The following is a 23,099-nucleotide window of genomic DNA, read 5'->3' as shown; positions in this document are numbered from 1 at the left end:
ACATGTTGGAGCTGCCACGACTCGCGGGAAGGGACACGGTGTTCACCGGCCGTCTCTTAAGGGCTGGTGTGCACAATGGTGACTGCTTTACCCCAGCAGGAAGTGGAGCGGGGCCACTCACATACACGGACCCCTCCCAACACCCCCAGGGCTGAAAAGTCGCCCTGTGCAGGACCCCTTCCGGCCACACAGGGAGGAGGGCAAGTCGGCCACCTACGGAGGCTGCAGCAGGAAGGGTCCTCGTCCTGGTGCTGAAGTGATGGGAGGCCTGGGAACAAGGCAGGCTGGGTGTCAGCATGGGGGTGGGGGAAGGGGCCTGTGGGAACGGCTTCCCTTTCTGTCTGTTCCTCTCAGCTGTGGGGTGTGAGCCAGGGCACCACACAGAGGGCGCACGCGTTCTCGGGAGCCACCTCGCTGGCCCCTGAGTGAGACGTCAGGGAAGACGACAGAATCTTCCAGGGAAGGTGTTTTTTTTTCTTTTTTTTTTTTTTCTTTTCTGGCTTTATTCCCCCACTCCCTGTCATCTAGAGGATCTCACCACTCCAGGCTGGCTTTGTCAGGTGGAGAGAAGGGAGATGGAGGTGCAGACGCACCCCAGCACTGAAACTCCCCACCCTGAGCCATGCACACAGCAAAGCTGGTGTCTGTTCAGGTGAGCTGCTTTGGTCTCTCCTTGGGAGGATTTTTGAAGTCAACCTGAACAATTGTTCTATATTCATGTCCGAGATTCCTTTTCCTGGGGGCTGCGGAATATTTCTTGCCCCAATTAAAACATAAACGCTAAATGCATTATTTATACCTTCCTCTAAGCAGAGCTCTGCTTGGCTGCGGCTACTGGCGGTGCTGAGGATCAGACCGGGGCCTCACACGTGCCAGTCCTCCACATGACCTCTGTGCCTTTGGTCCCATTTCGTGGCACTTGAAGAGTCCTTGGGAGACCAAGGCCAGGACTATCCCACCATGCCAGGCCTGTGTTTACCAAGTCTCCTTGGGCCTGCTGCCTGTGTTGCTGCGAGGCCAGAAGACCGGCCCCTTCAGGCTGGTCTGAGCCAAGTGCTGGCACCTGGCAAGGCTCGCGGGGAGCCCTCCCTGACTGGCAGTAAGAGCTGGCCGCCGTGCCCACATGCCCACCCTTTGTTATTCCTTGAGCCAGGGGTTGACGGCGGCCTCAGGAGCCTTGTCTCGCCCTCTCCTCCTCCTTCTTTGGCCTTGCCGTTTGGTCTTCCCGGCCTTTTCTGCAGAGACTCCAGAGAGGAAGGCTGACATGATTGTGCTGCTTTATTACCGGACGCTTTGCTAACCATACAGTGGGGTTTCAGCTGAGTGATTCATGGATGTGCATTTACAGCTGAAGTTGTAGATCTGTTTTTAGAAATTAGTAGCAGGCATTAAATAAAAGCAGGCCTTATTAATAATTCAGCAGAATAAAAAGCCACAGCACAATATCCTGCAGCAGCGATCTTTAATGCCGGAACAAGGCTCTCATTGTTTTCTCTCTTCCTCTCAGCCCTCTGTACACAAAAAGGCGGATCTCCGGAGGTATATTTATCAGCGGCACGAAGCATGATTCTGCCATTAGTTTCCAGAGACACAGGGCAGGTTCTGGGCGCCAGTGCTGAGGAACATGGCAGAATCCCTGGGAGCCATCGTAGGCAGGGCGTCTGTGCCGGGGGTGGGATGGGAACCGCTGCTCTAGTCACCCCCGGGGCCTCGCTGATCCCCATGTGTGGCTGATCCCTCCCTCTTCCCCACGCCCCAGCGCGGGCCACTCGTGCTGCACACTGCTGGCTTTCCTGCTTGTGTTCCCAGAAGTGACAGCACGTGAGTGAGTGTTCCCTCAGGTGACAGCTGTCAGCCCCCAAGAAGGTGGATTGAGTGGACCCTCTGTAGGGCAGCACTGAGGGGTGTTCTGTGTGAACTCTCGGCTCTCTGGAAATAACTAGTTCACAAAGACCTCTCTTGATGGTGAGGAGGATGGGGGTGGGGGGCGTGTGTGGTGTGCTACCAAGTGCAAGGACCCAGGTTCAAGTCCCTGATTCTCACCTGCAGGGCTAGAAGCAGAGTTTCGGGTCTCTTTCCCTCTTCTCCTCTTTTTTATTTTATTTTATTTTATTTTATTTATTCCCTTTTGTTGCCCTTGTTGTTTTATTGTTGTAGTTATTGTTGTTGATGTTGTCGTTGTTGGCTAGGACAGAGAGAAATGGAGAGAGGAGGGGAAGACAGAGAGGGGGAGAGACAGACGCCTGCAGACCTGCTTCACCACCTGTGAAGCGACTCCCCTGCAGGTGGGGAGCCGGGGGTTCGACCTCTTCCTCTTTTAAAAAATATTATTTATTTATTTATTATTGGATAGAGACAGAGAAATTGAGAGGGAAGGGGAAGATAGAGAGGGAAAGAGGCAGAGAGACACCTGCAACCCTGCTTCACCACTCATGAAGCTTCCCCCCTGCAGGTGGGGACCAGGGGCTTGAACCCAGGTTGTTGTGCCCTGTAATGTGAGCACTCAACCAGGTGCGCCACCACCTGGCCCCCTCTCTTTTCCTCTCTACCTCCCCTACCTCTCTCAATTTCTCGCCATCAAATGAAAGAACGATAAATAAATGAATAAATAAAATGGAGAAAAAATGGCTGCTGGGACTGGTGGATCTGTTCTGCAGGCACTGAGCCCAGTGATAACTTTGGTGACAAGAAAACAAAACCAAAACAAACCAGCCAAACCCTCCTCCTGGACTTCCCCTCTCTGCCCACTCCCTCAGTGTGTTTCCTATATCAGCCCTGTCACCTGCCTGCCTACAGGCCGGACCTCAGGGTCACCAGGAGGGACACTGGGGAGAAGAGCTGGGAAGAGGAGGCAGACTCCACAAACACGATGCTCTTGGACCCACAGCTCACTGGGAAGGCAGGACCATGGAGCCTTGAACTCCAAGCTCCCAGCCCCAGCTGGTGGAGAATTGACCCTGCGGACGGACGGCCAGCCTCTCTCCACCTCCACCCTTTGCTCTGGACAAGTTGCCCAGCCGACAGAACACCCTGAGCAGGAAGGCACGATGGCAGAGGCAGGGAGCGATCGGCATGCTGGGGAGCACTCTGGCGGCTCCTGAGGGTCCAGGTGGCAGGTTATCAGGGGCACAGCATGGGCAGCGCCTGCTGGGGTGCACTCCCTGGCTGAGTCCATGCAGCCAGAGGGGAGCGGAGCCCAGGAAGCAAGGCAGACGTGGCAGGGGCTCAGCTGTGTATGAGGGACCGTGTGAGGCCGGGTCCCTGCAGGGCCGGTGGCACTGTGGGTAGAGCCTTGGCCGCAGCCCTCTGCACACAGACATCTCCAGGAAGGCAAGATGGGCACAGAGTAGTCGGGAACACTCAGGGCAGGGACCCTGCCTGAGCCCGTCACCCCGTGCAGTGAGACCTCTCCCACTACTCTCTGCTCAGGATGCCTTTCCCGGCCTCCCGGGCTTTGGCAGCCAGTGCCTGGCATCAAGAGTACTGCCCTGGCTGAGAAGCCGACAGCTGAGCCATTTCTTGAATAGACTGTCCCTTCTCTTCAGATCTGTCTCTCTCTCCCCAGACCTGATACTTCGAGAAAGGCAGTCACCTACAGAAAGTTAGCGAGGCTCCAGATTCCCGGTGGGTTATGCAGCACTGATGACCTCAAAGCTCTCTTTAGGGCACTTGACATTCATTTTTATTTGTTTTTTTTAAGTGTATTAAAATTTTTTTAATTTAAAAAATAGTGAAAACATTTTTAGTGAGACATAGAAAGATAAATGGTGTGGGTGAGAGAGAGGGAGAGAGACAGACCAGAGCACTGTTAAGTCTGTCTTTTATTAATTTTTCATTTTTTAATATTTATTTATTCTCCCTTTTGTTGCCCTTGTTGTTTTTTATTGTTGTACTTATTGTTGTTAGTATTGATGTCACCATTGTTGGATAGGACAGAGAGAAATGCAGAGAGGAAGGGAAGACAGAGAGGGGAAGAGAAAGACAGACACCTGCAGACCTGCTTCACCGCCTGGGAAGCGACTCCCCTGCAGGTGGGCCTGGCTCCATCTGCAGGAGGGGACTATGGTGTCCTGGGCACTTTTTTCCCTCCAGGCTTATTGCTGGGCTCGGTGCCTGCACCATGAATCCACCGCTCCTGGAGACCATTTTTCCCTCTTTTTGTTGACATTGCTTTGTTGTTGGATAGGACAGAGAGACATGGAGAGAGGAGGGGAAGACAGAGAGGGGGAGAGAGAGACAGACACCCGCAGACCTGCTTCACCGCCTGGGAAGCGACTCCCCTGCAGGTGGGGAGCCGGGGGCTCGAACCGGGATCCTTACGCCGGTCCTTGCGCTTTGTGCCACGTGTGCTTAACCCGCTGCGCCACCGCCCGACTCCCTGTTAAGTCTGTCTTATTGTGATCCTGGGATTGAACCTGGGACCGCAGAGCCTTGGGCGTGGCATCTCCCATAACCATTAAGCTGTCTCCTCATTCCTAGACATTTCTCAGTGAGCTCTTCCTTCTTCTTTCTACCAGCTGAGCTATTGAGGGGATGGTGCTTGTGGTTTAAGGAGTGAGTTCAGGCAGACACAGGAGAAGAGGCTCTTACACAGAAGTGTCGGGGTAACACGCACCACACCGAGTAAACCACAGGAAGTCCTGGCAAAACTTTCCAGAGAGGGAGGAGGGCTGTCATACTGTGGGGAGATTCTCAGCTCTGGAATCCGAGGTCAAAGCTGGCGACAGCTTCCCCACGAGGGCACGTTGGTGCCGATGTAAGTTCCACAGCTTCCCTGTTCTGTCTCCAAATCCTGCTCTGGTGGGGGACAGACCCAGCGTGTCCTCAGACCCACAGAGCCCCATCCTGTCCTGTTGTTCCCACAGAGGGAACCCACTGCTCCCAGGCACTCCATTTTCTCACCCGGTAGGTGATGAAGGGAGAATCCAAGCTGGCTGATCTGAGGTCTTGGCTGGGGCACAGTGACAAGCCTTTGCCTTGATGGAAGCTTCCGGCTATGCCAGCCCTCAAGAAACATGCCCAGGGATGAACTGTTCATCTGTAGCACCTAGCAACTTAGTCCTTAGTCCTCAGACTCAGTTATTTAGGAAAAAAGAAGGGGGGAGCATTCATTTTTGCCTTGAGAGATACAAAGCCATCTTTTTTTAAAAAAAAAAAAATAAAATCATTACTTCTCTCTTCTCTTAAATTTTTTAAAAAATTATCTTTATGTATTTATTGGATAGAGACAGTCAGAAATTGAGAGGGATGAGGCTGGGTGGTAGCGCAGCGGGTTAAGCGCACGTGAAATAAAGTACAACGATCGACTTAAGGATTCCGGTTCGAGCCCCCCGGCTCCCCACCTGCAGGGGAGTCGCTTCACAGGCGGTGAAGCAGGTCTGCAGGTGTCTGTCTCTCTCTCCCCCTCTCTGTCTTCCCCTCCTCTCTCCATTTCTCTCTGTCCTATCCAACAACAAAGCAATGTCAACAAAAAGAGGGAAAAATGGTCTCCAGGAGCGGTGGATTCATGGTGCAGGCACTGAGCCCAGCAATAAGCCTGGAGGAAAAAAAGTGCCCAGGACACCATAGTCCCCTCCTGCAGACGGAGCCAGGCCTGCACCTGGGGGCCAGTGACCAGGACACCATCGTTCCCCTCCTGCAGACGGAGCCAGGCCTGCACCTGGGGGCAATGTCCAGGACACCATAGTCCCTCCTGCAGACGGAGCCAGGCCTGCACCTGGGGGCAGTGCCCAGGACACCATAGTCCCCTCCTGCAGTTGGAGCCAGGCCTGAACCTGGGGGCAGTGCCCAGGACACCATAGTCCCTCCTGCAGTTGGAGCCAGGCCTGAACCTGGGGGCAGTGCCCAGGACACCATAGTCCCCTCCTGCAGTTGGAGCCAGGCCTGAACCTGGGGGCAGTGCCCAGGACACCATAGTCCCCTCCTGCAGTTGGAGCCAGGCCTGAACCTGGGGGCAGTGCCCAGGACACCATAGTCCCTCCTGCAGACGGAGCCAGGCCTGCACCTGGGGGCAGTGCCCAGGACACCATAGTCCCCTCCTGCAGACGGAGCCAGGCCTGCACCTGGGGGCAGTGCCCAGGACACCATAGTCCCTCCTGCAGTTGGAGCCAGGCCTGAACCTGGGGGCAGTGCCCAGGACACCATAGTCCCTCCTGCAGTTGGAGTCAGGCCTGAACCTGGGGGCAGTGCCCAGGACACCATAGTCCCTCCTGCAGACGGAGCCAGGCCTGAACCTGGGGGCAGTGCCCAGGACACCATAGTCCCTCCTGCAGACGGAGCCAGGCCTGCACCTGGGGGCAGTGCCCAGGACACCATAGTCCCTCCTGCAGTTGGAGCCAGGCCTGAACCTGGGGGCAGTGCCCAGGACACCATAGTCCCTCCTGCAGTTGGAGCCAGGCCTGCACCTGGGGGCAGTGCCCAGGACACCATAGTCCCCTCCTGCAGACGGAGCCAGGCCTGCACCTGGGGGCAGTGCCCAGGACACCATAGTCCCTCCTGCAGTTGGAGCCAGGCCTGAACCTGGGGGCAGTGCCCAGGACACCATAGTCCCTCCTGCAGTTGGAGCCAGGCCTGAACCTGGGGGCAGTGCCCAGGACACCATAGTCCCCTCCTGCAGACGGAGCCAGGCCTGCACCTGGGGGCAGTGCCCAGGACACCATAGTCCCTCCTGCAGTTGGAGCCAGGCCTGAACCTGGGGGCAGTGCCCAGGACACCATAGTCCCTCCTGCAGTTGGAGCCAGGCCTGAACCTGGGGGCAGTGCCCAGGACACCATAGTCCCTCCTGCAGTTGGAGCCAGGCCTGAACCTGGGGGCAGTGCCCAGGACACCATAGTCCCTCCTGCAGTTGGAGCCAGGCCTGAACCTGGGGGCAGTGCCCAGGACACCATAGTCCCTCCTGCAGACGGAGCCAGGCCTGAACCTGGGGGCAGTGCCCAGGACACCATAGTCCCTCCTGCAGACGGAGCCAGGCCTGCACCTGGGGGCAGTGCCCAGGACACCATAGTCCCTCCTGCAGACGGAGCCAGGCCTGAACCTGGGGGCAGTGCCCAGGACACCATAGTCCCTCCTGCAGTTGGAGCCAGGCCTGCACCTGGGGGCAGTGCCCAGGACACCATAGTCCCCTCCTGCAGACGGAGCCAGGCCTGCACCTGGGGGCAGTGCCCAGGACACCATAGTCCCTCCTGCAGTTGGAGCCAGGCCTGAACCTGGGGGCAGTGCCCAGGACACCATAGTCCCTCCTGCAGTTGGAGCCAGGCCTGAACCTGGGGGCAGTGCCCAGGACACCATAGTCCCCTCCTGCAGACGGAGCCAGGCCTGCACCTGGGGGCAGTGCCCAGGACACCATAGTCCCTCCTGCAGTTGGAGCCAGGCCTGAACCTGGGGGCAGTGCCCAGGACACCATAGTCCCTCCTGCAGTTGGAGCCAGGCCTGAACCTGGGGGCAGTGCCCAGGACACCATAGTCCCTCCTGCAGTTGGAGCCAGGCCTGAACCTGGGGGCAGTGCCCAGGACACCATAGTCCCTCCTGCAGACGGAGCCAGGCCTGAACCTGGGGGCAGTGCCCAGGACACCATAGTCCCTCCTGCAGCGGGAGCCGGGCCTGAACCTGGGGGCAGTGCCCAGGACACCATAGTCCCTCCTGCAGACGGAGCCAGGCCTGAACCTGGGGGCAGTGCCCAGGACACCATAGTCCCTCCTGCAGTTGGAGCCAGGCCTGCACCTGGGGGCAGTGCCCAGGACACCATAGTCCCTCCTGCAGACGGAGCCAGGCCTGAACCTGGGGGCAGTGCCCAGGACACCATAGTCCCTCCTGCAGCGGGAGCCGGGCCTGCACCTGGGGGCAGTGCCCAGGACACCATAGTCCCCTCCTGCAGCGGGAGCCAGGCCTGAACCTGGGGCCAGTGCCCAGGTGAGCTGTTGCAGCAGCCTCCTCCAGTCTCGCCCCAGTGGGAACTCTGGCTCATTTCATTTGTATCCCAAGTATTGCGAATGGTGTTGTTAGAACAGCAAGCACACATGCTCTCAGACCACCAGGTCTGCTGCCTTTCAAAGCTCTGAGGTCTAATCTTCCCTGGGTCTTATGGCCTCTCAATGTTTTCCAAGTATATTTATGTGAGAGAATGAAAGCCACTGTGTGGGGGGCTGACTGGTGGCACACCTGGTTGAGCGCACATGTTACAATGCCTAAGGACCCGGGTTCGAGCCCCCAACCCCCACCTGCAGGAGGAAAACTTTGCGAGAGCTGAAGCAGAGCTGCAGGTGTCTCTCTGTCTCTCTCCTTCTCTATCACCCACTTCCCTCTCGATTTCTGACTGTCTCTATCCAATAAATAAATAAAAATAATAAAATATTAAAAAAAAAAAAAAAGAAAAGCCACTGTGTAGACAAGCTCACCCCGTGGCCAGAATCCGTGCCTGTGGCTGAGGCTGCTGGGAGTTCTGGTGTGCCACACTGCCAGTGTAGACAAGCTCACTCCCGTGGCCAGAATCCATGCCTGTGGCTGAGGCTGCTGGGAGCTCTGGTGTGCCACACTGCCAATGTAGACAAGCTCACTCCTGTGGCCAGAATCCGTGCCTGTGGCTGAGGCTGCTGGGAGCTCTGGTGTGCCACACTGCCAGTGTAGACAAGCTCACTCCTGTGGCCAGAATCCGTGCCTGTGGCTGAGTAGGGTCTCACCTGGGATTATTGGAGCAACGGTTCTGCTGTGTCTTTCTTCCCATCTTGAGGGCTGTCGGCTAAGTGCTGTCCCCAGGGGTAAATGACCAGGTGCTTCTCACCCCACACGCAGGGCCAGGCCAGCAGGTGCGCTGCAGGAACGGAGGCAAAGGCAGAGCCAGTGCGTCGGCAAAGTGCAGTGACCTGCTGCGGCGTGAACTGGGTGTGATGGTGACAGTCATTGGGAAGAGGCTGCGCTGGGGTGGGTCTTCCCAGAATCAAGTCACAGAAATCATCACTGGAGGGGCAGGTGGTAGCGCACATGGTTCAGCGTAAGGAGGCAGGTTGGAACCCCAGCCCCCCACCTGTAGCAGGGACGTTTCATGAGCAGGGAAGCAGGCCTGCAGCTGTCTGTCTCCCTCTCTAGCTCCCCTTCCTTTCATTTCCCTCTGTCCTGTCCAATAAGAGTAAAGGAGAGTAAAAATGGCAAGAAGGACCTCCAAGAGCAATGGATTCGTAGAGCATTCCCTGAACCACAACAGTCACCAAGGTGGCGATAAAAAAACCAGGAAAAAAGAAAAAGAAATACACCACTGGGCCGGGTAGGCTAGTAGGTAGTGACCTCTCTCCTCAAGGCCCATCTTGACAATCTAGGACAGTGCCCACCTAGGGAGGCCCCGATGGCTCTGTGCCTTGGGTCCACAGCACACAGGGCGCTTGCCCCAAATGCGTGACAGAGCCTGGAAAGCCAGGCCAAGACACACAGAGGCCCCCGGAGGAGATGACAGGTTGAGAGGAAGCTCTAGGCCTGAACTTCCTGTGAGAAGGAGCTCAAAGCCTTGGTTCTGGCAAGGGCTGGAAAGAAGCAGCTCCAGTGCGTGTCAGCCGTCTGCCATCAAGAGACTGGAGGACTCCGGCCTTCCCATTAGAGACTGTAATGGCTTTCTTGGCAAGCACACACAACTCTCTGATGTGTCCTTCTCTTTGGGGCAGAGGGTAGCCGGTCACTTAGCCTCCCTCCTGCAGGCTGGAAGCCCAGCGCCTCAACTAAATCATGAGCCTTCTCTGCCCATCCTTGGAGCGACCCCACACTGAGCTCCGCACCTGCAGCTCAGCTCAGCTACAAACAGGGTGGGTCTGTCGGCACCTACAAGAACCCAAACAAACCCAACTTCAGAATGTCTATTAAAGGGTTTTGCTTTGTTCCCAGATGCATATCCTCACCACTTCCCCCCTTCTTTCAGCTGTAAAAATAGTTCCCTTTCTTTCTTTCTTTCTTTCCCTCTCTCTCTCTCTCTCTCTCTCTCTCTCTCTCTCTCTCCCTTTCTTTCTTTCTTTCTTTCTCTCTTTCTTTCTCTCTCTCTCTTTCTTTTCCTTTTCCTTTTCTTTCTGAGAGCCTGTCTCAGCTCTGGCTGATGGTGGTGTGGGGGATTGAACCCAGAGGGGGAAAGAGGGAGAGAGACAGAGACACACCTGCAGCCCTGCTTCACCACTTGCAAAGCTTTCCCCCTGCAGGTGGGGACCGGGGGCTCAAACCCGGGTCCTTGTGCACTGTGACATGTGTGCTCAGCCAGGTGAGCCACCACCCGGCCCCTAAAGGTTTTTTTTTTTTAGCTATATGATTTTATTATGATAGTTACACAGAGAAATAAGAGGAGAGAATGAGAGAGACACTTGCAGCCCTGCTTCAAGCTCACAAAGCTTCCCCGCCCACAGCTGGGAGTAGGGCCTCGAACCCAGGTCCTCAGGCGTCACACCATGTGCACTGAGCCAAGTGCACCGCCACCCGTCCTCCTGCTTGTATCTTCCTTAATATTCTTAAAACCGTCTGATTTATCATGATAGTCACACAGAGAGACAGGAGAGAAACAGCTGCAGCCCTGCCCCACAGTGCATGAAGCTCCCCCAGCAGGAGGGGACCATGGCTCGAACCCAGTTCCTCCTGCAGGACGACCTGTTACCAGCAGGACCACCGCCCAGCCCGCATTCCTGCCTTTACCTCATGAGGGACCTCAGACCACGGCAGGCCCTCCCTCCTGCCAGCTGGGAAGCCCCGTCGGGGGCCACAGGCATGTTCAGCCAAGCTCCTGCGGGTGCTGGGTGAGCCGCGGGTGCTGGATGTGCTTGGGGTGCTGGGTGAGCTGCAGGTGCTGGGTGAGCCGTGGGTGCTGGGTGAGCCGTGGGTGCTGGGTGAGCCGTGGGTGCTGGGTGAGCCGTGGATGCTGGGTGAGCTTGGGGTGCTGGGTGAGCTTGGGGTGCTGGGTGAGCTTGGGGTGCTGGGTGAGCTGAGGGTGCTGGGTGAGCTGCGGGTGCTGGGTGTGCTGTGGGTGCTGGGTGTGCTGAGGGTGCTGGGTGAGTCGCGGGTGCTGGGTGTGCTGAGGGTGCTGGGTGAGCTGCGGGTGCTGGGTGTGCTGAGGGTGCTGGGTGAGCCGCGGGTGCTGGGTGTGCTGAGGGTGCTGGGTGAGCTGCGGGTGCTGGGTGTGCTGAGGGTGCTGGGTGAGCCACGGGTGCTGGGTGTGCTTGGGGTGCTGGGTGAGCTGAGGGTGCTGGGTGTGCTTGGGTGCCGGGTGAGCTGCAGGTGCTGGGTGAGCCGCGGGTGCTGGGTGTGCTTGGGGTGCTGGGTGAGCTGAGGGTGCTGGGTGTGCTTGGGTGCTGGGTGAGCTGCAGGTGCTGGGTGAGCCGTGGGTGCTGGGTGAGCCTGGGGTGCTGGGTGAGCTGAGGGTGCTGGGTGAGCTGAGGGTGCTGGGTGAGCCGTGGGTGCTGGGTGAGCCGTGGGTGCTGGGTGAGCCATGGGTGCTGGGTGAGCTGAGGGTGCTGGGTGAGCCGTGGGTTCTGGGTGAGTCATGGGTGCTGGGTGAGTCACGGGTGCTGGGTGAACCATGGGTGCTGGGTGAGCTTTGGGTACTGGGTGAGCCTTGGGTCCTGGGTGAGCTGCTGGTGCTGGGTGAGCTGCGGGTGCTGGGTGTGCTGTTGGTGCTGGGTGAGCCATGGGTGCTGGGTGAGCCGTGGGTGCTAGGTGAGCCGTGGGTGCTGGGTGTGCTGTGGGTGCTGGGTGAGCCGTGGGTGCTGGGTGAGCCGTGGGTGCTGGGTGAGCCGCGGGTGCTGGGTGTGCTGTGGGTGCTGGGTGAGCCGTGGGTGCTGGGTGAGCCGTGGGTGCTGGGTGAGCCGTGGGTGCTGGGTGTGCTGTGGGTGCTGGGTGAACTGTGGGTGCTGGGTGAGCCGTGGGTGCTGGGTGAGCCGTGGGTGCTGGGTGTGCTGTGGGTGCTGGGTGAACTGTGGGTGCTGGGTGAGCCGTGGGTGCTGGGTGAGCTGGGGGGGGCTGGGTGAGCTGCGGGGCTGTCATGGCTGAGCAGAGTTTCTTTCCAGGCTGCCGCCAGGCCCCTCTAGTCTGGAACCGGCACAGAATTCCCAGGACCCCAGACGGCGCTTCACCGCAGCGTCGCAGCTAATTTTGGTTTTTCACTGCTGTGAAGCGGCCTTGCAGGCAGTTCAGTTCTCCAAGTCCCTCAATCTCATGAGTTCAAAACCCAGAGCTTCCGCTCCCTCAAAGCAGTGTGTGTGTGTGTGCTCGTGTGTATGTGCATGTATGTGAGTGTGTATGTGTGTGTGCATGCGCGTGTGTATGTGCATGTATGTGAGTGTGTGCATGCGCATGTGTATGTGCATGTGTGTGGATGTGTGTGCATGTGCATGTGTGTGAGTGCATTGTGCATGTATGTGAGTGTATGTGTGAGTGTGTGAGCATGTGTACATGTGTGTGCTAGCGTGTACCTGTGTGTGCATGTGTGTGAGTGTGTGTGCATGCGCGTGTGTGAGTGCATGTGTGCATGTATTGAGTGTGTGTGAGTGTATGTGTGAGTGTGTGAGCATGTGTACATATGTGTGCACGCGCGTGTGTGTGCGCTAGTGTGTGCATGTGTGTGTGCTCGTGTGTATGTGCATGTATGTGAGTGTGTGTATGTGTGTGCATGTGTGTGCATGTATGTGAGTGTGTGTGCGTGCATGTGCGTGTGTATGTGCATGTATGTGAGTGTGTGTGCATGCGCGTGTGTGTGAGTGCATGTGTGCATGTATGTGAGTGTGTGTGAGTGTATGCGTGTGTGCGTGAGTGTGTGTGAGCGTGTGTATGTGTGTGCGCTCACGTGTGTGCATGTGTGCGCTAGTGTGTGCACACGTGTGTGTATGCGTGTGTGTGAGTGCATGCGTGTGTGTACACGTGTGTGTGCGTGTATGTGTGTGTCGGTTGCATCGGGGCAGATGGCAGGTGGCGTGAGGGGCCGCTGGTGGCCTCAGCTTCTGTGTGCACCCACCCCACAGCCCTGTCCCCACCCCGCAAGCACCCGCTGTCCCTGGAGGAGGCTTTGCCCAGGCTCAGTAGTTGTGCATCATCTGTTGTTTTGGGAGAGAATCTGTGCTGCCCTTACTCCACGGCCACACCTCCCGGAATAAACTTCTAAGGCAGGTTGGGCCCACTACTGAGATGGAACTGCCCGGGACAGTGGGGTGCAGAGCTCTGGTGGGGGTGGAGTGGAGCTCTACCTTGGATCTTACCATCTTGTAACCTACTATTAATAACAGTGGAGAAAGTGAGGAGGAGCAGGCAGTGGTACACCTGGTTAAGTACACATAGTACTAAGCTCAAGGGCACATGCAAGGAGCCAGGCTCGAGCCCCCAGCTCCCCACTACAGGGGGGTCACTTTACAAGCAGTGAAGCAGGTCTGCAGGTGTCTGTCTTTCTCACTCCCTCTCTGTCTCCCCCTCCTCTCTCATTTTCTCTCCGTTCTAGCCAATAAGATGGAAAAAATGGCCTCCAGGAGCAGTGGATTTGTAGTGCCAGTATTGAGCCCCAGCAATAACCCTAGAGGCAATAAATACAGAAAAACCTAAATAAATGGTGTGATATATATTTAAAATATCTAACTCCCCTGCAGTGTCCAAGGAAGGCCTGAGGGCTGCAAGTTGCTCTGCAAGTTGGTCAGGATCTGGTCATTTTCCAGCCCTGTGTGAGCTCTCAACAAATGACTCCCTTGTCACTCCTTGGTTGGTCCTCTTCAGCTTCACAAGCCTTCCCTCGGTGCTGCTGTGATTTAGTGATCAGTGACAGAGGCAGAAGATCTTTGTCTGACTTTCTGGAGCCATTTAGACATTTTCTTCCTCTCTGGTACCATGTCTCAAAAATTCTACCTGCTTGGACTCTTCTGAATGACAGCCTCTGTCTGGTTGGCTCAGAAAGAGATATGGTCTGCTTGGAATTCCAGAGGGGGGGAGAAAGTGAGAGAGAGAGAGAGAGAGAGAGAGAGAGATTTAGAGCAAGTCACAGGTTCACAGCATCTAAACAAGCAGTTTAGGGTCCCACAGGAAGCGAGAGACTGGGGTAGCAGCAAGAAGTCATGTCTGTGGCAGGGGTTCGAGTAGCGTCAAGGATGCTACTCGTCTCCATAAATGTCACGGATAGGTTTAGACAGAAAAGTCAAAGTACTGTAGTCAGTCCTTCTCCCCGGAGTGACAGGGTAGTTTGCCTGCTCTGGAGGAACTGCCATGAGCACAGCACCACTGACTCAGAAAGGAAGTTGTCTGTGTATTCTTAGAGCATCTGGAAGGCTTTGGGTTTTGCCTGCGAGTCAACAGGCCATGTGAAGATTTTTTTGTTTTTCGTGGGCAGGGGCAGGGCCCTGCACGTGTGATCTGCCACTCCCAGGCTGCTTTTATTTCTTTCGGATACAGAGATGAGGAGGAGGCATACGCAGGCAGAGTCTCGCCTGGTGCCCAGAGGCTCTCGTGGCTCCTGCGTTCAGGACTGGGCAGCCCCTCTGACCATGCACACGGCCTCCTCAGGGAGAAGTCTCTCCAGCCCCACTGGCTGAGTTTTTAAGACAAGTTTTCTCAACTCCTTTTCTTTGCTGAGTTTGCTGAGCTCTTTGTATATTTTGGTTATTAGCCTTTTGTCTGATGTGTGCCATGTGAAGATCTTGTCCCGCTCTGTGAGGGCTCTCTTTGTTTGGGTGGTGGTTATTTTTGCTATGCAGGAGCTTTTCAATTTGATGCAGTCTCACTGGTTTATTATTGTTTTAGTCTCCCCTGCATTTGAGTCTGTGCCACTAAAGATGCCTATGAAATTTAGATAGAAAAGAGTTTCACCAATATTTTCCTCTGAGTATTTCACAACTCCTTTCCCACTGAAGGCAATCATGTAAGTGTTTCCTCTGGAACCCCAAACAGCTCCTTGATGTCACGTGGTCACAGCCACATCTCCACCATAATCTCTCTCCATTTCCTTACTTTCCTGTGCACAGCAAGCCTCAGGGTCTGTGCACACACCCAGGGAAGGCTTCCTCCCTGCCCACACTTCCCGGCGTGAATCCAGCCTTGTTGTCTCTGTGTGTCAAGTTGAGTTGCGGTAATGAGGCCCCTTACGGCGATTCAGCTTAATAGTATCACCCCCGTAATTCTGCATCGTCAGGCTCTTCCTGCTCCATCTTCAGGTCCGTCCCGGCCTCTCCTCGGGCCCAGTGGTGTAGCTAGTTTCCTAGACTACTTTGCTAGCTGCCATCTATGGAGGCCCAGCCTTTACAAAGTTATTAGTGATTTAGTGTTGATTTACAAATAAGGGGCTGGGTAGTGCACCTGGTTGAGTGCACATGTTACAATTCAAAAGGATCCAGGTTTGAGCCCCCAGTCCCCACCTGCAGCGGGAAAGTTTTGCAAGTGGTGATGCAGGGCTGCAGGTGTCTGTCTGTCTCTTTTCCTCTCTATCTCCCCCTCCCATCTCAATTTCTGGCTGTCTCTATCCAATAAATAAATAAATATAATAAAAAAGAAATTATTTTTTAAAAATTACAAGATAACAGAGATACAGCTCCGCACTGTCCCCACCACCAGAGCTCTGTGTCCCCGGTCCCTCCATTGGAAGCTACAGCAGTTCTCCCAGGGTTGCAGACATGGGTTGGCTGACTCCTGTAACTGTCTCTATTTGCCTAGATTGGCCCATTTTTTGTCCATGGCCCCGTCTTCTCTTCCTTTCCAAGTCACTTAGACACCTGTTACTACATCTGAGTGTCCCTCCTTTCTTCTTCTCTCTCTGCAGGTCTTGATGGAACTGGCATCTTTCCCCGGCATTTCTCCCCCTCTGGGAGCATGGACCCAAATTCTCTATGGGGAGCAGAAGGTGGGAGTTCTGGCTTCTGTCATTGCTTCTCCACTGGACATGGGTGTTGGCAGGTGGACCCACACCCCCAGCCTGTGTCTGTCTGTCCCTCGTGGGGCAGGGCTCTGGGGAGGGGGGGTTCCAGGACACATGGGTGAGGGCGTCTGCCCAGGGAGGTCAGGTTGGTGTCATGGTAGCGTCTGCAACTTGGTGGCTTATAGGCAGCAAGTTATAAAGCAGGACAAAGTGATTAATGAACAGGAACCAGAAAGTAGATATAGAACATATAAGAATAGGGATCTTCAGTGGAAGGAAGCTAGGAAGTCTGTTTTGGCTAGGTTCCTAGGGGCCCATGACTTCTGTAGTTTTTGCTTGAGTTTGACAGCTAACATGGAGATGGGCTAAGACCACTGTCTGGGAAGATGGTATCTGAGTTGAGAAAAGGGCTAGAAAGTTGGATTGGAGCAGAGAGTAGCTCCCAATCTTGAAGCAAGTCTAAGCATAAAATGAACTGTTTACCTCCATCTGCCTGACCCAGGTGGAGCTTGGCCTTTGGCGCCTAAGTCAGAAGAGGGGGTGAGGTGAGTTTCCGCTCCTTGACTCTGACCTTCCCCGCAGAAAGGCTCACTTCCCTGTGTCTCCTCATGGGGGTCGGGGGGGGGACTTCATTTCCTGGCCCCAAGCCTCCTCAAGCAGCTCCTGTCTCTCCCCCTGCCCCGGAGTCTGGCCGTGGGCAACGCGGCTTCACGCCTTTGTCTTGGTGAAGTGGCTTCGGCTGCTGGGAACCTCTGGCTCCTCTTGCTGTCTTGGGACCGTCTCCACATTTCCGACATTCAAGTTAGTCACAGTCCCCTGAGTCCAAGTCCCTGTTCTGAGTCCTCTGAGGGGCTTCTCTCCTCGTGGCTGGGCCCTGGCTGAGACGGGATGCATCTCAAATCACACGCATGAACTAACGAGCCATCAGCCTCTCTTCCGTCGCCCTCACCCGCACGGACCACGTTGCTATAGAATCTCTGACGCCCAGCACAGATGGCACCGGGCCTTTGGCAGTTTGACCCGTTAATACTTGTAGAAACGATTCTGTATGAAGAATGCTTGAAAGGAGAGGTAACAGTGAGGAGGTTAAACTTGCGTCTGCCCCAGGTGGCCCATGTATTCTCTGTCAGCTCATATCCCGGCTGTGGGGCCGAGCGGCCGTGAGCTGCCCTCGGCCACGTGGAGAGGAGGGTGCCCCTGGGAGGCCAGGCCGTAGGTCCGGCTGCTGTCACTGTTCCTTTGTTCCCCGTTACGTCTCTCTCCAAATTCTACTTGAGTAGAGAGAGAACTTCCTTGTTTTCCATCTCAGCTCACTGAATTATTCAGCAGAAATGTTCTGCCAGCATTTCTTCCTCAGCCAGTGTGTTGCAATTCCAGAAACACTGTGCCCTAGAGTCACCATCAGAACCATCAGCAGCCCCTGGGGGAGTCGGGACCCAGCCTGCCCAGGACTATGCTGATGGAGGGAGATAGCCAGGCCTGCTTGGAGTCCATGCTTTCTGCAGGGTGTGACCAGCCTGAGCGCAAGCCCCCTGGCCATGCGGGTCCCACCTGCTACGTGCCACCAGGGGGTCAAGTAGCCATCTGCTGAGAATCCTTCAGGTTGGCCGCCTCCCTGGTGCCTCCATGCCTAGGCCCTCGGGTTGGAAGCACAGCCCTTGCTGGCCTCCCTTACGGCGTCTCCGTGGTTATGCTGACCCTCCAGGGCCGTGAGAAGTGTCCACAACTGGGTTCCAGCTGGCAGAAGTCCCTCTGGAAGGACGATGTCTCTCCAGAAGGCGCTGTGTTCTGGCAAAGGCGTCTCCCTGCTGCGCGGCCTCAGGCCCTGGAAAGGGAGGGTGGGCTCTGCCTTCCTTCCTTCCTTTCTCCATCTGTCTGCAGACCCACCCCTGGGTACAGATCAGCAGCTGAGTCCCGGCCAGAACACTGAGAGACATATCACACAGACAGGGCAAGCCTGCCACTGTCCTCAGCCCCTCTGCGCTGTGTCCCCTTGTGACTCCGGGTGATGCTGCCAGCAGGGATCTTGGGATCAAGCGTGGAGCCATGACCCAGGTGCAACTGGATCTCCCTGGTTCTGGGCCACCGGGGGCCATGTGCGAGACCTCAGGCTGGAGGCCCAGCTGCTTGCTGATCCTGGGAGCTGCCTCAAGGCCTCTCCTCCGGGCAGCAGCCTGAATCCACGTGGTCTGAGCATCCCCTGAACCCAGCAACTCCAGCTGGCCTGGAGCCCTCTCCCCACAGCGAGGGAACTTTGAACCACGAATGTCCCAAGCCACGAGGGCCAGAAACAGACAAAACCCAGGAAGGAGCGTGAGGTTGAGGAGATGGTCTACTCTGAACCACCCAGCTCCACTCTCCTTCTGGCCTGGGGAACCCACAGGGCCTGCCGGCTGAGGGCCAAGACTCAGGGCCCCAGTCACATTCCCACCCTGGTCCCATCACTCCCGAGCGGCATGGCCAAGGCAAGTCCCTCCACCTCCCCAGGCCATGTCACCCCCTTGGCAATGCAGGATGTCCTCACCCTGTGAGTGAGCAGCCAAGGCCACTAGATCCAAGATTTGGAGCTCTGCCACCCACCCCACACATAGACACTGGTGACCTTGGTCACTGGGCAGCTCGGAGCTACACGTCTGCCCTGCTGGGGGGGAGGAGGGAAGTGGGCAGGAGGACACGGCTTCAGCCCGCTTCCTCCTCCCACCCAGCAGGGCAGACATGCAGCTCCAAGATGCCCAGTGACCAAGGTCACCAGTGAACCTGGCACCATGTGTCCTGCTCTCGCCGGTCCCAGAAGGACAGTGCCCCGCTGGGCACGGCTGGCCCACTTGCCCTGCATCTTTGCCGTCCAGCCTCCTGTCCTGGGCTCCCCGGGCACCCTGGGCTTCCCGCCATGCCACACCCCTGCCACAGCCTGCTAGAAACAGGACTTTGTCAGGCCAGGGATGCCCTTTGACCTCTCCACCTGGAAGTCACCCTGGGAATCGGCACTGGGTCCTGCCACCGGACACACAGGACCCCACAGAAAGAGAAATGAATGAATGGCCGAGCCAGCAGGGCTGGACTTCCTGTGTGGAGCAGGGGCGCAGGGGGCCGTGGAGGGGCCCCAGGTGCAGCCACCAGACTGTGAGGTGCTGCTCACCAGCTTAGGGTCTAAGAGAACCCAGGGAGGGGAAGGCCCCCAGACTGCTGGGGCTGGGGCTGGAGCTGGAGCCTTGAGAGGGGAGGCAGGGAGAGGGAGCAGGGAGCAGCAGCTGGGCTCTCCTGGGGCTCCCCCACCTGTGCCAGACCCCTGCCCTCTAGAGAGCCCAGAGCCGAGCCCTAAAGATGCCGCCCTGGCTTCACCGCTGGCGCCTGAGCTCTGCAGAAGGGCTTCTGAAAGAGATTTGTGCTGTTGGGCAGTTTCTTTGGCACTGGCTGTTCCTGCCAGTGTCTCAAGATTCTGCAATAACAAAATCATTTTGGGAAGAGGAGGAAGAGAAGGAGGTAGGAAGGGCAGGAAGAAAGTGGTTACACACTGCCCACCATCACACAGACCCCTGTTCCCATCTGCTCTATTCTTACCTTTAGGTTCCTGCTTATTAAACAATTTGTCCTGCTTTCTATCTCACTGCCTTTCCAGCCACCGAGCTGCAGATGCTGCCATGATGCCATCCTGACCTCCCTGGGCAGACGCCCTCACCATGTGTCCTGGAGCCTCCCCTCCCCAGAGCCCTGCCCCACTAGGGACAGACAGACACAGGCTGGGGGTGTGGGTCCACCTGCCAACACCCATGTCCAGTGGAGAAGCAATGACAGAAGCCAGAGCTCCCACCTTCTGCACTCTGAGTCCATGCTCCCAGAGGGATAAAGAACAGGGAAGCTTCCAATGGAGGGGAGGGGACACAGAACTCTGGTGGTGGGAAATGTGTGGAATTATACCTCTGTTATTTTACAGTCTTGTTCATCATTATTAGATCACTAATAAAAACAAAGAAAGAAAGGAAGGAAGGAAGGAAGGAAGGAAGGAAGGAAGGAAGGAAGGAAGGAAGGAAGGAAGAAAGAGAAGGAGGAATTGCCAGCTGCTTTCTTGGTCTTTGGCAAATGAAAAGCTGAGGCCTCCAAACTACAGCTCAGCAGGGCTGTGCACTGCTTTTCCATGTCTGCGGCTTGGGCCTCAGCTGGGCCTCCTCCACACGGGGACGCTTCTGGGCCTTGATGTCTTCCACTCTGCCTCCTGTCTCTGCCTCCTGTCTCTATCTCCCTCTCTCTGTCTCTCTGTCTCTGCCTCCCTCTCTCTGTCTCTGCCTCTTGTCTCTGTCTCCCTCTCTCTGTCTCTCTGTCTCTGCCTCCTGTCTCTGCCTCCCTCTGTCTGTCTTCCTGTCTCTGTCTCCCTGTCTCTGTCTCCCTCTCTCTGCCTCCCTGTCTCTGCCTTCCTGTCTGAAAATGTCAACCCAGAGCCATGAAGCCCTGGTGACAACACTAATAAAAAGTCTCTTCCCCCCCCCCACCCAGCTAATGACTGGGTGCCACCCCAGCCTTTGGCAAGTGCCAGGGATGACACAGGTTGACCAGAAGCCTGGGCTGGGGGCTTCCAGGAGGCAGGTTTCTGTCCACCAGGCAGGAGGCCACCACAACATTCCACACGCCCTTCCCCCAGTACCCAGGCTGGGCAGCACCCCACCCTGCTCCCCCTTCACCCCCCAGACCACGTCACCCGTGTCCCCCTTCCCCAAAGGGGGCCACTCCACGGCACAGACCCTGTGGGACGTGGAGTCAAGGCAGGAGCACAGAGCTGAGTGCCCGCCGCCAAGTGGGCCGTGAGTGGGGCCGCCATGTGCCAGGTGCTAATGGCCCTAAATCAGGCCAGATGGAAATTCTGCTGTGTTTTGAAGTCCATTTGATCTTAGTGCTGGTTCAGCTTCTTAATGTATTAATGATAAAACATCAGAGCCAATATGTATTCCAAAGGAAAAAAACCGCAATTAATCAATAAGCACTTATCCCATTTGGCCGCTGCAGCTAAGTGGTAAGCGGGACAGGGTGGGGCGGCTCCAAGAGCTTCTGCAGCGCAGCCCTTCCCAGCAGGGCGGGCGCCCGGGGAGCCGTCCCAGGCAGGAAGCAGCCCACCCATAGCCCCGCGGCCAGGTGGCCAGATGGACAAGACTCAGGCCTCCCTGGGCAGACGACCTCGCCATGTTCCCGGAGCCCCCCTCCCCAGAGCCCTGCCCCATGAGAGAAAGACAGAGACAGACAGACAGACAGACAGAGAGGCTGGGGGTGTGGATCCATCTGCCAACACCCACGTCCAGCAGAAGCAGTTACAGAAGCCAGACCTCCACCTTCTGCTCCCCATGAAGAATTCTGGCCCAGTGGTCTGGGAGGTGGCGCAGTGGCTAGGGTACTGGACTCTCAAGCATGAGGTCTTGAGTTCAATCCCCGGCAGCACATGGACCAGAGTGACGTCTGGTTCTTTCCCTCTCTCCTCCTATCTTGCTCATCAATAAATAGATAAAATCTTTTTTAAAAAAATAAAGAATTTTGGTCCATATTCCCAGAGGGATAAAGAATAGGGATGGGACACGAGCTCCAGGGGAGGGGACTGTGGGGAACTGTGCCCCTGCTATTGTACAGTCTTGTGAACTATTACTGAACCACTAGTTAAAAAGACTCAAGTGGTCTTGGGAGAACTTGTCTTGGGCAAAGTGACCCCGCCCCAGTGGCCTCCCTCTTCAGCTCCAGTCCCAGCGCCTGAGGACCCTGCAGCCTCCCCTCTCTCCCTCTCTCCTTCCTTCCCTCTCTCACTCCATCTCTCCCCCCTTTCTCCCCCTCTCTCCCTTTCTCTCTCTCTCCCTCTCTCTCTCCCCCTCTCTACCTCTCTCCTTCTCCGTCTCCCTCTCTCCCTCTCTCTTCCCCTCTCTACCTCTCTCCTCCCTCTGCCTCTCTCCCTCTCTCTCCTTCTCCCTCTCTCCCTCTCCTTCTCTCTTTATCCCTCCCTCTCTCCCTCCCTCCCTTTCCCCCTCCCTCCCTCCTTCTCCTTCTCCCTCTCCCCCTTTCTCTTCCTTTCTCTCCTTCCCATCTCTCCCCCTTTCTCTCCTTCCCCTCTCTCCCCCCTCTCTCCCCTTCTCTCTCTTCTCTCGCCCCTCTGCCTTTTTGTGACTCATGTGAAATAGTCTCTCATATTCAACAAGTGAAATAAATCTCTTTAAAAATATTGGAGCCTGTCTGTTCTGAGGCAGGGCCTGCCAGTGTTCCCGTCTCTCCTGCCCAGGTGAGGGCATTACATGAGTTCCTTCTTCAGACCATCTCTGATTGGCCACTTCTAACCGAGAAGGCTTTGGGCTCCACTTCCCAGCGCTGCCCACAATGGAGAGGGGAGGCTGAAAGCGTGTCCTGGAGCCAAGTTCCCCACTGGCCAGGGCAAGGGGGCAGTGCCCAGGCCAGAGGAGGGTGGATGTCAGGGCCTGCCTCTGGATGCCCGAGGGGTGTGTTTACCCAGGTGGGCCATGGGCCACAGTCAAGATGGGGATCCTGCAGGGTCACCCTGCCCACGGCCCCAGGGAAAACTCGGTGCTGGGAGGCCCAGGCAGTGGCACACCCTGTGAAGCACGCACATTATGCGTGAGGATGTGGGTTCAAGCCTCAGGTCCCCACATGCTGGGGGAAGCTTCACGAGTGGTGAAGCCAGGCTGCAGGTGTCCCTCTGGCTCTCTCCCCCTCCCCCTTCCCCCTCCATTTCTGGCTGTCTCTATCCAATAAAGAAAGCTAACTTTAAAAAAAAGAATTTTAAAAAAAAAATTAAGAGAAGAAAACTGAGTTCTGGCTTCCTAGTAGCTGCCCTGCAGCCCCCGCAGGCTGTCTGTCGGTCCTTCCTTCTGGGGTGTGAGGCCACTGACTGAGAGCCACTGGACTGGGCAGCAGGCCCCTGGCAGAGCAGCCCTTCCCCTGGGCAGGGTGGGCCGCCCCTCTGTTTTCTGGCCGTGGGCCTCAGGCTCTGGGCTTCTGTTTCCTCACCCAGAAATGCAGCCGCTAGTGCCCGGACCTTCCTGGGCCCTCCTGAGGGTGAGGCAGGCACACAGGAGCCAGAGCTGAGCGTGGCATCCCGGAGGGGCCAGCCACCTCCCCCATCAGAAAGAGAATAAGAGAAGCAGGAACCACAGTCCCTGCACACGGCCAGGGGCTGGCGGCCCTCCAGGCCAGATGGTGGGAGGACCCTCTCCTGGGACTCTCGCTCCCACACACACGCACACACACTCACACTCACTCACACACGCACTCACTCACACAC

The sequence above is a fragment of the Erinaceus europaeus genome, chromosome 12 (assembly GCF_950295315.1).
Source record: "Erinaceus europaeus chromosome 12, mEriEur2.1, whole genome shotgun sequence".
NCBI classification, from domain to species: domain Eukaryota; kingdom Metazoa; phylum Chordata; class Mammalia; order Eulipotyphla; family Erinaceidae; genus Erinaceus; species Erinaceus europaeus.
Note: the sequence above shows the minus strand (reverse complement) of the source record.